Consider the following 17029-nt stretch of genomic DNA (forward strand, 5'->3'; position numbering starts at 1 on the left):
GGAAAAAAAGGTCTATTCAAAGGAAAGGCAGTAGAAGTGAATTTAAGTCTATAAAATAATGCTCTATTCCATCTCTATTGAAAGCAATATGAATTCCAACCATAGTTACGCTGGTTTACCAGTATTTCGGGGCTGCTACATGTGACCACGCGTGCTGTACCCATCACATCCCTAAGGAGTGCCATTCACACGGCAGCAGCGCTGTGCCGTGGGTCGCCTCCGGAGCAGGATTCAGTACATCCCTTTCAGAAAGACGTATGACAATTACTATCAAAATTAAAAATGCATTTTCTCTTGGACTCTGCAATTCCACTTTGGGAATTTGTCCCACAGTTATAGTACGCACGGGTTTATTTATTTATTGCAGCACTCTTTGCAGTGGCAAAAGTTTGGAGACAAACTAGATGCTGGTTCATAGGGATGGGTGGAATACATGATGGTATATCCATGCCATGGAAAGCGACGCAGACTTTAATGAGGCAGATCTGAAGCCCTCAGATGGAACTCTGTGACACATCACAGTGACACATGGCTGAGAAACTTTGAGCCGTGGGCGAGCATATACACCATCTACTCCCCTGATGAGTTAGTGACGTTGAGCAAGTTATTTAAACCCCTGGGCCTCACCTTCCTCATCTATAAAATGGGGATAATAATAGCACCTATGCCGTAGGGCTGTTGAAGAGATTTCATGAATCAATATATGTTAAACATTTAGGACAGTGCTTGGCACATAGAAGGAGCTGTATAATCATTACTTATTATTATTATTACATCACCACCATCACCATCATCATCATCATCACCACTGAAAAGAAAGCACTATGTGCAAATACAGGCATAAATAATCCCTGGGAGGACATGCCAGAAACACAGGTGACAGGGATTTCTGTTGTCAGGGAAATTGGGAGGCTAAATTAAAGGTCAGGATCAGATGGAAGAGGACTCAATTTTAACTTGTGACTTTTGAATTTCTATCAAGTATCTGCATTCTCTGTTTTTTTTTTTTCAATATTTTAAATGAAAATTTACAAACATTCAGAAAGGTTGAAGAACTGAAGAGTGAACATCCATGTACCTACGATCTCAGCTCTGTAATTTACATGTTGCACTGCTTGCTTTGTCTTCCATCCATCCACCCATCCATCCATCCATCCACACACCCATCCATCCATCCATCCACCCATGCATCCATCCATCCATCCACCCATCCAACCATCCACCCACCCATCCATCCATCCACCCACCCATCCAACCATCCACCCACCCATCCATCCATCCACCCACCCATCCATCCATCCATCCACCCACCCATCCATCCATCCACCCACCCATCCATCCATCCATCCATCCACCCACCCATCCATCCATCCACCCACCCATCCATCCATCCACCCACCCATCCATCCATCCATCCATCCACCCACCCATCCATCCATCCACCCACCCATCCATCCACCCACCCATCCATCCATCCATCCATCCATCCATCCATCCACCCACCCATCCATCCATCCACCCACCCATCCATCCATCCATCCATCCACCCACCCATCCATCCATCCACCCACCCATCCATCCATCCACCCACCCATCCATCCATCCATCCACCCACCCATCCATCCATCCACCCACCCATCCATCCATCCACCCACCCATCCAACCATCCACCCACCCATCCATCCATCCACCCATCCAACCATCCACCCACCCATCCATCCATCCACCCACCCATCCAACCATCCACCCACCCATCCATCCATCCATCCACCCACCCATCCATCCATCCACCCACCCATCCATCCATCCACCCACCCATCCACCCATCCACCCATCCATCCATGCATCCATCCATCCACATGTCTGTCCATCATTCCCTCTTATTATTATTTTTTTGATGCATTTCAAAGTAAACAGCAGGTATCAGTGCACTTCCTCCTAAAATTTTGTCATATGTATCATTAGCTGGAGTTCAGTATTTGTTTATGGGTTTTCTTTTTGTAGATAAAATTCACATAGAGTCAGATGCACAGATCTGAAGTGTCTGATGGTTTTGATAATGCATTATCTACTTGAAAAATAAATTATCTACTAATAAAATGTGGCTGAGAGAGAGGGGTGGGGAGAGAGAGAAAGACAGAAACTGAGACAGACAAACCAAAGTAGCATTTTGAACCCACAGAGAGGAAAAACATCATGGAGTCAACGTGACAATGTATCTAGTGGAGAGGGGTTTACAAGCGATAGAGATTTGTACAGATGGGTCTCAGCTATGGATGATTTCTATGCCCGGAGAGCTTGTTCCCTTTGGGAACTTTCATAGCTAGAGTCTCAGGCAGGAAGCGTAATAAGTCAGAGGTGTTGGCATCAGCCTGCTGGGATTCAAATCCCTTTCCCTCTGCTGGCTGTGTCATCTTGGAGAAGTTACTCCGCTTTTCTGGGCCTCAGCTTCCTCATCTGGGAAGGATGCTGATTCCTACTCCCTGGGTTTAAGGGGAGGGTTCTGTGAGCTAAAACATACAGCGTGTTTAGAAGACCATCTGGCATCTAGTAGGTACTCCTTAACTCTTGTCTCTTGTTATAAATCCCACATCTCCCTATCTTTGCCTTTAGCTTTTAACAAATTGAATTGGAAAGAACCAAACAATGCAAGGTCAAGTTTTTCATCCTTGGTGGAAAATGTCATCTCTCCCTACAGCTTCACTGCTCCCTGCATCCTCTGCAAAAATCCGGGGAAATGAATCAGCCTGCAGCCTTTTGCTCTAATTCTTTGATTACTACATGATTGCAGCATCCACTCAGTCCGGGGCTCAAAATCGAAAGAAAACAAAAATTCTTGAGTCATTTCCAGATACTGAATCTGACACCACTATTCCTCTCTCAGTTTTGGCAAAACCTACTAAATGAGTGACCAAGAAGGGTAAACAAGTTTAGGTAAACACTCTATATACTGATTCATGATTTAAGTACATCAGTTAACATTTTGATTCATTTACCACAGTGTTTTAATGTCATTAAGAATGTAACTTCTTAGGAAAACTAAGAAAGTCTGTTTTTAGCCCAGACATGCAATTAAGGGAATTAGTAACGTGATACATCATCCTCAGGAACTCCGATATAGTAAGAAATCTCGTGCAACCCTTTATAAAGACGTTCTTACAACCCACGCCAGAGTTCACCCAGCTTCAATCTGAGGGCAGCAGGGAGGGGAAAAAGGAAAAAAAAAAGAAAAAAAAAAGGAAATCGCTGCCCCAGCACTGAGCAGCAGTAAGAAGGGATTTGCAATCGTGTGCAGATACTAAATAGTCATAAAATAGGGGTCCTTTCTGGGGAATTAAGTTGTTTTCCTGTCTGGATCACAATCAGTCCCAAGCATCCACTCCAGCTTCGCAAGGAGTCATGTGTGTGAGACTGGAGAGTGTTTTCTGAGGCTGCAACTGGGAAGAAAAGAGAAGAGATCTTGGTTTTCTTTCAGAGATCCTGACAGAGAATTCCATCTCTGACAAACTTTGGGGTTTAGCTAATTTCTGGGAGCTTGAGACCCGCTAGGGCGGGGTCTCTCCACGCAGGCACTGTGCACACCTGGGGCGGGGTCGCTCTTCGAGGTGTGGCCGTGCTGTGCGTTGTAGGGTGTGGGCAGCGTCCCGGGCCCCCACCCACTGGACACAGCAGCACCCCCATTCCCTGGTCGAGAGCACTGATTCCGGAGGCCACCGTCTGGGTCCAACCGAGTGAGGATGGACCAACTGTTCGACCGTCCTGACTTTAGTCATTCACCCACAAAATGAGGGCATCACCCACAGTCCTCCCTGCGGTTCTCCCTCAGGAGAATCAAGCACGATAATGTAGGCAGAACTCCCAGCTCCGTGCCCTACACATGGTCGGGGTCAAGTCTATTTAGCTATTGCAGCTGTTGTGAGGCTGCAAGTGGTGGGTGTTGCTAGTTGGGGGGAGGGGAAGGGGAGAAGGAAGTGGACCTGATCCCAGGGGCTGGTTGAGTCTGAGGCTGGCTCAGCTGCGGACCTTGCTGAAGGTGGTCCCTCTCACCCTCTTCCTTCATAGCCCAGGATTCCCCAACCCACCACCCACTGCCTGCCTGGCTCTGTCCCCCTTAAAGCCTCCCCTGGGTCCTCCAGCCCCACATCCCTCCTCCCTCCGAATCCCAAGTGGTGAGAGCCTATTGCACAATTGCACATTGCCTCCCCCTCCCCTGTTCTTATTGGCATGGTACCTCAGAGCCTGGCCAGAGCAGACACTGGCCTCACGAGGCAGCTGAGGGACTGACCCTGACCCTGGGGACCTAGAACCATGCTGAACACACAGGGTAGATGCCCAGTCAATGTTGAAAATAAGAGGTTGTAGGAAGGAGAGGCTGGGTCTGTGCCTCTGGGTGGTCTGTCTACTTCTTTCCAGAAAGAAAATGTGAGAAAGACAGGAATTGTTTGGATTTTATGTGAAGACAGCAGAGATTACCTTCCTGGAGGGTGAAGGTCATCCAGCCCACCTACCCATCCATCCACCCAGCCACTCACCCATCTATTCATCCATCCATCCATCCATCCATCCATCCATCCATCCATCCATCCATCCTCCTATCCATCCATCCACCCACCCACTCACCCATCTGTTCATCCATCCATCCATCCATCCTCCTGTCCATCCATCCACCCAGCCACTCACCCGTCTATTCATCCATCCATCCATCCATCCATCCATTCTCCTGTCCATCCATCCACCCACCCACTCACTCATCTATTCATCCATCCAGCCATCCAGGCACCCACCCATCCATCCATCCATTGACTTGTCCATCCAGCCACCCATCCATCCACCCATCCATCCATCCATCCATCCATCCATCCATCCACCCATCCATCCATCCATTGACTTGTCCATCCAACCATCCATCCAGCCACCCATCCATCATCCATCCATCCATTCTCCTGTCCATCCATCCACCCACCCAACCTCCTGTCCATCCATCCACCCACCCACTCACCCATCTATTCATCCATCCAGCCAGCCAGCCAGCCAGGCACCCACCCATCCATCCATCCATTGACTTGTCCATCCATCCATCCATCCGTCCATCCATCCATCCATCCTCCTGTCCATCCATCCACCCAGCCACTCACCCATCTATTCATCAATCCATCCAGCCATCCACCCATCGATCTGTTCCTCCAAAGTGTATTCCTACCAGGTGCTAAGCACTGCTTGGTCTAGGCTTTGAGGGTACAGAAGTATTTTAGCACCAATTATTTCAAAACAAAGCCTGACCCAGAGGAAATACCATGGATGACTGTTGAATGAATGAATAACTGTTTGAATGAATGAGTGAATGGATGGGTGAAGCAACAGATGGCATCAGGGTTGATTAGTTTTAGGAATCCCAGCCAATAGTTGCCTCTGGCCTCTGATATCTCAGGCCTTTGGCTCTGCCTGCAGGTCCCAGGCTCCCCAAAGCAGAGGGTCAGCAGTCGGGGTGGTGGGTGGAGAGACCTCTTCCCAGGCAAGCAGAGCTCTTTCTAAGGGTGTGTGGGGCTGGTCAGGGACTGGGGACCACACTCTTTCTACGCTCATGGACTCTTCCTGAGAGGATCCCACATCCACACTGAATTGCTTCGTCCTTGCCAGCTGATTATCAACCTACAACCCAGGGCTTTGGGGAGCTGGAGCACCCACTGTGGCCAGCTCCATTCCTTCCCTAGCGAGCTCAAAATCTCCCTCCTTTTCTCGGAAAGCCCATCATCAAAGGAAACAATAAGAAAAGCTGACCACACTGTAATACTGGCTAACAAAGACACACAGCTCACTTGACATCCTGGGGAAAGGTGAGGTGGTGTATTGACCTATCCTCTGGCCTGTGGCCTTGTGAGCACATTGAAAGGCGAAGTGAGTTTATTGAAATGGATGATTATCAACATCACTTTGTGTATGTCACGTCAGATGACAGGTTGGAATGGGGTGAGCCTGGGAAGGGCCTAATTAGGACAAGCAGTGTCCCCACCTGACCCCCAAAATGTGGCAAGGATGGCGAAGGGGTGGGCTAACCAAGGCATTTCCAAGTGGGGCAGGGTCGTCCTAACAGCAGGTGGCTCCGCCTCCAGCCACGCTCCATCACCACTCCTCGAAAAAGCTGAGGAGCCCAGATTCTCAGCTCTTTCATCTAATAGCTGCAGGCGGGCTCCGGGGAGGGAGGTGAGACCCTCCAGAACTGCGTCTGCCCAACAATCACGGAGCAGCTGGGCATTCGTTCTGGTCCAGCACCACGTAAGCACTTTGCAAGGGTTGGCTCTCCACTCCCCATGAGATCCCAGGGCCAGGTATTCTCACGTTGCCATTTTGTTCATGAAGCTGTTGAGGCTTAGCAAAATTCAAGCAACCTAACCGATCACACAGCAGGGCTGGGACTGGACCCCAGTGTGACACCGCCAGAGGAGCCGTGTTGGGAGGGGGTGGGAGCCGGTGCCTTGGGACTGGGGCTGATCAACTCCCAAAGGGCTGCAGCTCCCCAAGTCTGAGATGGCGGGCCAGCCGCCCATTCTGCAGATGGACAGCCTGGGGCACGTGCAGGCAGGGGAGCTCGGCCAGATCCCCATGTGCTGCACTTTCAGTGAGCAGCCTGCCACGGCGGGATCGGCAAGGTTATCCAGGGATGGCCCAGAAGGCTGGCTGAGAGAACATCTTTCCTCAAAGAGGAGGCAGGAGGGTAGGGAAGACGAGTCTTGGGAGTTCTGTCATCTTATAGGGCGTCCGTGGTACGTTTACGATGATCTGAATTGGGGTCCACCACTGGGGCACCCTAGCCCTGAGCCCTTTGAGAAGGTGCCCCAGCATCCGTGGTAGAGCAGAATGCAGACCTTCTGAGCTACGGCAGGAAGACCAATCTCGCTCATGAAAGGAAGCCCGGTGCCTAACGTCCAAAAACAGAAACGCCTTTAAACGGCGAGGGAAAAGGACTTCTTCAGTCTAGTAGTTTCTTTTTTTCTTTCGATTGTTGTCTTTTCTTTTCATGTCCCCAAATATCAACCCTGGGATGGAAGATCACTTCAAATCTCATTTTATAATATGGAATTTTTTTCTTTTTGTTTCCTAGCAGAGACCAATTTTGGATAAATAACTTGGGACCGCAGAAACATGACACCAAAGCACCAGCGCTGGGTGGCAAATTTCTCCGTGACCACAAATATCCTTTCTCCTCAAGGACCAGATTGGAAGCATTTGGGTTGTTTGTGCGCATCCCATCCTCAATCAGGCGGAGGCGGGGCCGCCCAGTAGCAGCAACATGTCCGGTTCTAGATTCTTCCTTCGGTGCCGGTGCCGTCCGCCTGTCACCAGATGCACTGTCCTCTTTGTTCTGCTTTTGCAAAGTGCCAACAGGTTCTTTAGTCCTGGGTGTGAGATTCTGCTTGCGTGGAGGAGGAGGAGGGGCCTAGCTCACAGCTCATGCTCGCCCATATCCCAGGATCCCATCTGAGCACCCTGGCTCTGTGGGTGGTGTGGACAGAAGGGAGATGAACTAGGGCCCCTAGTCTCCATTGTTTAGTCCCCAGTTTACCCTGGCATCCGTAGCGTTTGATGCCTGCCCTGTCAGAATTTGGATCCGCTTTGGAAGTAAAAGGGGACCACGCTGCTCAACTCCAGGGACACCCTACCCCCACCATTAGCAGAGTAGTGCAGAGGGCAAAGGAATAAAGAAACCAAAAGGGGAAGCTGACATATATGCCTTAGCCTCTGATCCTTTTCATTCTCTCAACACCGTACTATAAAAAATCACAAACATACAGAAAAGTTATCCATAGTGCATACCCACACATTCCTCACTGAGAGTGTGTAATTGTCAACATTCTGTGATTCTTGCTTTGTCACCTTCCTTCCTCTCTTCCCTCCTTCCATCCATCTATCTATCCCTCTTCCCATCCATCCATCCATCCATCCATCCATCCATCCATCCATCCATCCATCCATCCACCCTTCCAGCCAGCCATCTAATTCCTTTTAATAGACTACTTTTTAGAACAGTTTTAGATTTACAGAAAAATTACAAAGAGAGTACAGAGTTCCTATATACCCCACACCCAGTTTACCCTATTGTTAACATCTTATGTTAGTTTACCATATTTACTACAATTAATGAACCACTATTGATAGGTTATTACTACATTATTATTAACTAAAGTCCATACTTTATTCAGACTTTCTTCGATTTCATGTGATGTCCTCTTTCTGCTCCAGGAGCCCATCCAGGGTCCCACATGCTAATCATCACATCTCCTTAGACTCCTCTTGGCTGGGACAGTTTCTTGAACTCTCCATGTTTTTGGTGACCTTGACAATTTTGAGGAATATTGGTCGGGTATTTTGTAGAAGGTCCCTCTGTTGGGATTTGCCTGGTGTTTGCTTGTGGTTAGACTGGGATCCACATTTTGTTTGAATGAATGTTGTAATCAGTTTATGAGCCCCTTTTGTCAAGTGGGGATGAAGAAGATGGTCCCACATCTGTATCACGGGTAATGTCGTGTAACAGCGGGGAGGGCTGTAGGTACTGCTGAGTTCAATCCCAGCTCCAGGATTCACAAGGGGACTGTGGGCAAGACACAGTTTCCTTAAGCCTCAGTTTTCTCTTCTGTAAAATGGGCACAAACGGACCCTCACTTAGAAGGTGTGTGAGGGTTCTGTGCAACTCATAGAGAGCCCTCACCTAAGACTGGCTATTGTTCTTGATGCCACCAACGTCCAGTGTAGATGATACTTATGATAAAACCTGCGGAGGTTTTTGTGGTCCCCTTCAACAGTGGGATGGTTGGAATAGACGTGACCCAGCCCACCCCCAAACGGTGGGGCTGGGGACACAGGCGGTAGCTCTTGAGGATGGACTCAGGCCTGGGTCTGACTAGCAGAGCCACTGGCCCACCAAAGGCTGGCCTGCTGGATGTCCAGCCTCTCCCGGAAGCATCCTTCTCTCTCCTCTCAGCCCCACGTCTCCAGCCAGGAGCTCCTTAATCCCTGGGTTGCTTTTCTGGCAAGCAAACGTTTTCCTAACATTGAAGGGAGGAACATAGTTAATCCTTGGGCCTATTTTATTATTGCTGCAAATATTTCTTTTTTATTGGCATGAAAGGAGATAAGCCAGGTGGAGGAAGAGCCAGGGCCGCCCGGGGAAGAGCATCCTTCCCGGCCCCATGGGAATCCCAGGCATGCGGCATGCATTTCCCAACTGCAGCAAGCAGGCTCCCAGGGAGGCCCCACACCGTCTTCTGGCCCAAGGTTGATTGCTATAAAACCAGAGTTAGGCAGCCCGAGACCACGCGGGGCTGTCCAGCAGTTTCTGGGCTGGAGCGGATGTCCTTCTGGAAACTTCTCTGCACGCAGGAGGCCCGTGACGCTGTTGCTGGACACATGTGACATCTCATTTGTGAGCTGACTTCGGTTTCCAGAGATGGAGAGAGCCAAAACCACGTCTCTGCAGCGGAAATCTGACCTTGACAGAGAGGACACACGCGGACTTGTGTTACCCAGTCCTGAGATCAGGGTGGAATTCTTAGTAGATAATAGATCCTGGAATGTCAGAGCCGATAGGAGGCTTCCAGGCCACCTCGTAACAGCCGCTGACATTTATGGCATTCTTACTGCGGGACTGGCTCGGGGCTAAGCGAGGGGGAGCCTTATCTCTACAAATCCTCCCATTCTCTCTGTGAGCTTTATTATCCCCATTTTATAGATGAGGAAACTGAGACCTGAACATCAAGTCACTCATCCAAGACCCCACAGCCAGAAAGCTGTGGGGCCCCCCGATTCAGCCCCGGGTCCTTCGGGCTCCAGAACCTGCTTTGTCACCTTGGCACCCCACAGCTGCCTCGTGCAGAGCTCCTTAGCCTGAAGTGTGGGCTTCAGGAGGGTCGGAAGCCCCCAGAATTTGCATGCAAAACATCTTGCATTTTGCTGGGTGAGCATCCATGGGGATTCCGAGGGCTTCATGCTCTCTCAAAGGTGAACACTTTTTGTACCCCTTATTTTTCAGAGAAGGAAGCAGAGAGGCAGGCCGGTTGCCATGGCTACCCAGTAAGTGTGATGCAGGCCGGCCTCGGTCCTCCACAGAGAGCCCACTGCTTTTCCTAATACCATTTGTGGGTGAATATGTTTTCAGATAATTTTTATAGACTTTCTTATTCTTTGTGAAACACACACAGAAAAGCGTCAGGCACACGTGCAGAGCTCAATGTATTAGGGGCAGTGAACACACCTGTGTGATCCCCACCCTCATCAAGAAGGAAAACGGGTACCAGCATCCCAGAGGCCCTTCCCCGGCTGGACCGCCACTTCTCCACAGGCAGCTGCCGCCCTGGCCCCTGGCGTCCTGGGGCATGTCCACCCGCGTGGAGCCCTATGTGGAGGCACGCGGCGCACACTGCCGCCACAAGGTGAGACCAGTCTGCTGCCTGGCGCTGGTCCGTCTCCAGGGCTGCGTGATGCCCTGCTGCACACGTCCACCAGCGCTCGGGTGCCCTTGCCCCTGCTCAGGGGCCGTGGGTGGTTCCCAATTCGGGGCTGCAGGAATGGGGTTCGTCTCCCCGTGGTGTGTGCCCCTAGAGCTGGGGGTGCTGGGTCACCCGGCAGGCACGAGGTCCGGCGCTGGGGACGCTGAGCCGATTTCCACCGGGGACACTCCCACTCCCGAGAGCAGCTGCTCCGGCTGGTGGGCGAGGGTCTAACCCATATCTTAAAATGTAAATACAAACTTGCCGGCTCTTTCCTTTTCTCCCTTGTTTAACGCGCTTTTGTGAGTCACTCTCATTTCCCGACCCTATGACACACTCTCAAAGCAAGAGGCTGGATTCAGGCTGACGCCGCCAGCCCCAGGACCAAGATGACAGGTGGCCTGTGGGCCTCGGTCCTCAAGGGGGTGTCCAGGGGGGACGGGTCACGGCTGAGGAGTAGCCCAGGAACTGAGCCTCCCTCCTCTCTCTCGGAGGCTGCGTGTGGGAGTCTTGGGGGACAACTGTGAGCCAATTTTGAGCAACAGAATTTTGGGTGGGAGGGGTCATTACCAAGCCTGCCTGCCGGGACAGTTTGGTTTTGATGAGCCCCAGACGGGGCTGCTGACAGCTCAAAGCCCTTTACACCGCGCACTTCCATCTGTAAGGACTGAGTTACCAGGGCCGACAGCACCGCTGGCTGAGTCCCGCCGCTGCCCACAGCTGCCTTCCAGCTGGTGCCCCCGCGGGGGAGTGGGAGCTTGGTGGTAGCCTTGGTGGCCGGTACCTGCCCTACGCTGGGAATCTGATCAGATCCCGACCTTACACGTGATCCCTACAGCCTCACGTCCATTAAGAACACAAAGATGGCTTTGCTTTAGGCACAAGTCTCTCTCTGGGTGGCCTGGGAATCCTGGTGTGCAGACCCCTCCCCCCAGGCCACCCACAGCTGGCTGAGGATGGTACCTGGCCGCAGTGACTCAGACACCGCCAGCCAGCCGAGGGCTCCACCCTGCGTTCCCCAGCCCCTGCGTTCCCGGCCGGCGGCCCCCAGACGCTGAGGCGGTCTCCATCCCCCCACCTCCCACCCCCCACCAGATGGCAGGGAAAAAATGTCTCTGGACCGAACCAGAGGTTCTCTTCCACCCGCCCCCAAACCAGACCCTCATTCCATACTTTAGGACTTAGTAAGTTATTTCCCTCCCTCTCGGCTGCCCTGTGTGGGTCTGAACTCCAAGAATGCATGGCTCTTATTACTCAGGCCGCCTCCTGCTTGCCCTCTGCACCCTGCCTTTGGGACGTGCAGGCCGAACCTAAGCTGCAGTTGTCAGAAGCCTTGCCCAAAAGGCTATGCAGAGATAATTCCCGCCGCCCCTTTGCTGCAAATGAAGCGCTCTTGGTGTTTTCAAATTCTACAGGGTGTGGATTTCTCTGTTGTTGCTACTTTGTCCCCCTCTCTGTCTCCTCTGCTCCCCTAGTTTGTCTGTGTCGCTCCACCGTGCCACCTCCCTCTTCCCAAGGCTCTTCTGCCACACACACGCGCGCACACACACACCCCAATCGATGTGCAGGAAGTTCCCATTGACAACAGAACTCCGGCTGTGCAACTCCTGGTAAGAACACAGGCATACTGTGGATGGAATTCAATTGGCTCTAACTTCAGAGAGAGAGAGAGAGAGAGAGAGAGAGAGTGTGTGTGTGTGTGTGTGTGTGTGTGTGTGTGTGAAGGGGTCCCAGGGTTTGTTTCATTTGCCTAAGATTATGAACAAACACACTCATGGATATAGCCACCCACACACACTGCATAAGGGAATGTATATTCACACATGTATTTATATGTAGAGTAACTATTTAACTGATGACCCCAGTCGGGACACCTTTGAGAGTGAAAGTGTGCCGTTAATAACGGTGCCAGGACCCGGGTGTAACCTGGGCTGTCCCCTCCCGCCTGTGTGTGGCAGGTGGCGGTGTGTGGGGGACACAGCCCCGTCCAGCTCGGCTTTGCCTGTGCCGGGCTGGGGCAGGGGCAGGCTGAGCGTCTCCGCTCACCGCTTCAGCGAAGCCCCACTTCTCAGCAGCCTGCGGGAAGGTGGGCTTGTGAGCTAACGGAGCAGGGCATTCACCTAACTGTCAGCGTTTCCTGGCACAATGCAGAAATATTTCAGATTGCATCTATGACACCAGAAATCCAAATCAAAGACATCAAAATTGTCAGCCACAAGACATATTTTCTGCCTGATGTGGATTTTTTTTTTGAAAGCCCTCAAGTGGACACATCAGAATGGTCCCCGGAATCTCTCCCTCTTCACCGAATGTGCTGGCTTCAGCCAACGTGGTGCGGGGGCAGTTATCTGCAGAGTTGCAACCAGCCGGCCGTTCAGCGGGATGGGGACCTGGAGAGCTGGCCCGTCCCTCCCTGGTCTCAGGGGAAACAGTCTGCTGGGCTCCGGCGTGTGGCTGGGACAATGAATCCGCCCCCAGTTATTGTGGCAGCCGTCCTTATGGCCAGGCAGCGTGCTTCAGTCCACTCTGGGGGTCGTTTGAAATGACTGCTGTTCCGTGGGGGAGTGAAAGTGCTCTCCCACGTTTGTCACCCGTCTTGAATGATGTGACGAAGGCGAGCTGCCTGTTGTTTACTGTTCCCCGTTAACACTGTTACTTAATGAACCGATTCCCCCACTGCCAAAGTAGGGGATGTTTATTCATAAGACCCCGCATGAGGAGGTATTCACCAATCCTTTAAAATTAGTTATTACAAAAAAATAAAATAAAATAAAAATTAGTTATTACGCTTGAGCTACTGGTGAACTCTTTTCACTCATTTTGGTTTGTGCTATGTTGTCATCTGCCGTAAAGCTAAAAACATATATTTCGGCGGGTATGATCTGCTGCAAGAAACTGGTACCCACTTTGGACATTTAATGTGCATAAATATACAAATAGATGAACTGTTTCTTGAGTGGCATTTACATGAAAGTTAAGTTTTCAGAATGACTTTGCTGATCAAAAGTTTGCTTTTAGAATGACCGTTTTTGTGAATTGAACTTTCCCTTTAATAGTTATCAGTGAAAGCAAAAACCAGGCGGAGGGAATGAAAAGAGACTTGAATGAGGAAGGATGGGCTTCTCTGCACCGGCAGTTACTTCAGAATCTGCAGCAGAGAAGCAGAGAGAGAGGAAAGCCCTTCTCGTGCAGCGTGAAAATGCTCGCCCTCTTCTGACAAACACACTCCAAACGAGCGCTCGAGAGAAATCAGCGGCTGCCTGTTATTTATGGGGAAAAGTGCCCTTGATTTCTTTCTGAATCTTTTAGGAGAAATTGAGCATGGAGACAAAAATATTTCAGTTAGCTTTAAATGGTACATTCTCCACAGGAGAAACAAGACATGTCTTTATAAAAGAAAGATAGATGATATTCTATAAAAACGCAAACATGAGTTTCTTACCTTGGCAAACAAGTTTTAATTGTGTTTCACTGTGAGAACTATGAAGTCTTTGGAAACTTTACGGAGGTACCTTTTTTTATTCTCCCGAAGCTTTCCTTTTCGTTTCATTTAGCTATTTCATCAGGGTGTGTGTATGTGTGTGTGTGTATAGGAGAGAGACAGAGAGAGATTTAAGAACTTTAGAACTGAAGGTTGAGAAACACCAGATCAATTGTCCCAAATCTTTGTAGCTTCTATTTCCTTGAAAATACCCCCAGAAAATGTTTTCTTCCTTTTTTTTGCAGGATGCAGGGTTCTCTCCAGCTTGCCCACAAATCCTGAAATTCCTTTGTTTAAAACAGAACAAAACAAAACAAAACTTGTGCCTTTTCTCAGAATGACAAACCAAACATGCAGAGTCTGAAATCCCCAGAACACAACTCGGACCGTAAACCTTCTGACTCAACAAGCAGGTTTTATGGAGACCCCAGTAAACCCAAAGGATGGCAATAAATAAACAGCCAACGGGCTCTCCCATACAGCCGTGTCTTCGGGACCTCAAACATCTGAAGGCAAAGGAAGGACCCTGCGTCTGGCGCAGTTCGGGGGACGTGTGGACAAATCATCCCAATAGCTGAGCCACCCGATTCCTTGCAAGTCATCCAGATGGAGTGAAGCTGATAGGTGTAGATAGTACGCCCATCCCAAAGCACTTTTCCAAACTGCCACCTCAAACAGGTATGTAAATATTTGGAAGAAACAATAGAAGGAATAAATGCAATCAAGCAACTAGCAAAAATGGCAACTAGTGACGTTAAAAGGATGTCGATACTGAGGATGTTAAAAGGCAGAGGGAGAGGAATTTAGCTTTTTGGAGCTGCATGATACGCTGATGTGAACTTAATACTTCCATAGAAAACACAGCTTGCCTCCCATTGCTGACTGGGGGCAGTCCCCACGTGGAATGGCGAATCCTGAGGGTCTTTTTCCAACCGGCTCATTTCCACTCCCTGTGACACTGGACAAGTCACTTGACCTCATCCAGCTTTCAATTCTGCATCTAAAAATGGAGATAATCATCTTTCTGCCTACTCTCTGGGGACGTTGGAGCATGAGATGAGAAAAAAGGGGGAAAGAGGAAAGGCACTCTGTATGACATTTAGTGGGAGTGTTTTGCAGGATCTCTAAAACTGAAAAGGAAAGGCAATTCTGTCCTCTCCCCAGGTCACTCCCAGGACAGGCCTGGCTTCCTTGGAGTTCGGGTGACCCACAGTCTCGGCCATCGGCTCCCTTCCGATGGGAGCTTGCTTGGGAAGCTGTTTTCCTCCCTCTGACAGGAAGCAGCTTCCTTCTGGAAGGGTCCTGACATCACTCTCGGTATTCCAGAAATTCCCTGGCCTGTCCGGAGGGGCCATTCCGTGGGCATGGGAGCGCATTGAACTAATCGACCCTTACAACCTTCCCCGAGGTGCCCTGGCCCCCAGACTCTCCCACAGGCCTGTGAACAGACGCTTGCACGCACACACACCTTTTCCCCATCTTGCACAGACAGCAAACCACCCCAGGCATCTCCCATTTGATCCGGGGCCGTCTCTGGCCACCCTCGCCAGCAGCCCCGAAGCAGGAGGAAGCCCGGCATCGGTGAGCCTCAGCCAGGTGTGAGTTCAGCAGCTGTTTGCACAGACGCGTGCAGGAGACAGACGGGCTGGCAGAAGACCAGCAGGGCCCTGGGCGGTGCCATCCCGGTAGCGGCCTCCTCGCCCCTGGGTCTTTGGGAACTGCCTTCTCTTTGGACCTGCCTCCATCCCAGCCCAGCACGCGGCCCCTCCAGGCAGCAGGCAGGCGGGGTTACACACGAGGCTTCACCTGCCCAGTGGTTTCCCGGGCGGCGTTCCACTGTACAGACAAGTGTCCAGGCCCACGTGGTCGGGACCCGCCACACTCCGCCATGGGGCTTGTCACCGTGCAACGAACCCAGTCATTTCACCCGCGCCCCAGGGCAGGGAGATCAGCTCCTGAAGCCCATGGGATTCTTTGATCCAGGAGGCGGTTTGGGGCTCAGTTCCGACTGGCCTTTCAAACACCCTTCGTTGAGTCCTAGGAGGGTCCATTCCTGGGGTGGGGCTGGGAGGGGCCCAGCAGGAAACGCTGGGTTCAGAGGCCACCCCCTCCCCAACCCCCCACGCTTCTTTTCAGCTGTCCCGTGGCCCAAACTCACTTATCTGGGCCTCAGAAGCCCCCGCAGGCAAAATGCAGTTTAAGATACTATGTCCCAGGCTGGACCCTTCTGTCCTGACACTTGTCAAGGGGTGCGATCTTACATCTATGGGATTATCTGATCCGTGCCGGTCTCCCCTGTAGAAGCCAGTTCCCCAAGGTGAGGGGCTGGGCCCGCTGGTCCCCCCGCTGGCACCGAGCCTGGCACAGAGCATGCGCACGTCTAGAAAGGATTTGGGCCAAGTAGGAGGCATCTTGGCGTGCTGACTGCGGGGTGCCTGCGTGTGTCTGAACGGGAGAAACTGCGTGAGTTACAGAGAGGGGTGAAATATACAAACCTCAATTGTTGGTACTGTTGTTATTACTTGATGAGGCCCCTGCTTCTCCATTCGTAAACCAAAGCCCCTCACCCATGTCTTGTTATTCAAATCCCAGCCCACCCCTTTGTGAACAATACGCCTTCGTAAGCGGGGTTTTCCCATCTTCCCTGGTCCTAGAGAAGCTCCGGGTTCCTGGGGAGGCACATGCCAGCATCTGTCTAATCTCTCAGGGCGCCTGGCAAGACGGACGGCGCCAGGGGACCCAGGCTGCTCCTGACGCCTCTGCTCTGCAAGCAGGGACAGCGGGTGAAGGCCTGGTGTTGCCACGGTGTTCGTGACTCTCATTTTTCTCGATGAGACCATGATAGTGTCATGAGCCCACAGGGGTCCGCCCTGCCAGGTGTGAACCCTGGACCCCCAGTGCCAAGTAACCAACGGGCGGTGCTAATCAACCTCTGACTCCTTTTTATAGACGCTCTTATTCCACTGCCTGGCAGGTGGCTTTCTGTCAAGCCGCTGGCACCAGCCCTGCAAGATATGGGTCTCCCATCACCTGGCACAGCCAGGCTGGAAGCTGGGTCTCTCCGTCA

Source organism: Balaenoptera ricei, chromosome 19 (assembly GCF_028023285.1).
Source record: "Balaenoptera ricei isolate mBalRic1 chromosome 19, mBalRic1.hap2, whole genome shotgun sequence".
NCBI classification, from domain to species: domain Eukaryota; kingdom Metazoa; phylum Chordata; class Mammalia; order Artiodactyla; family Balaenopteridae; genus Balaenoptera; species Balaenoptera ricei.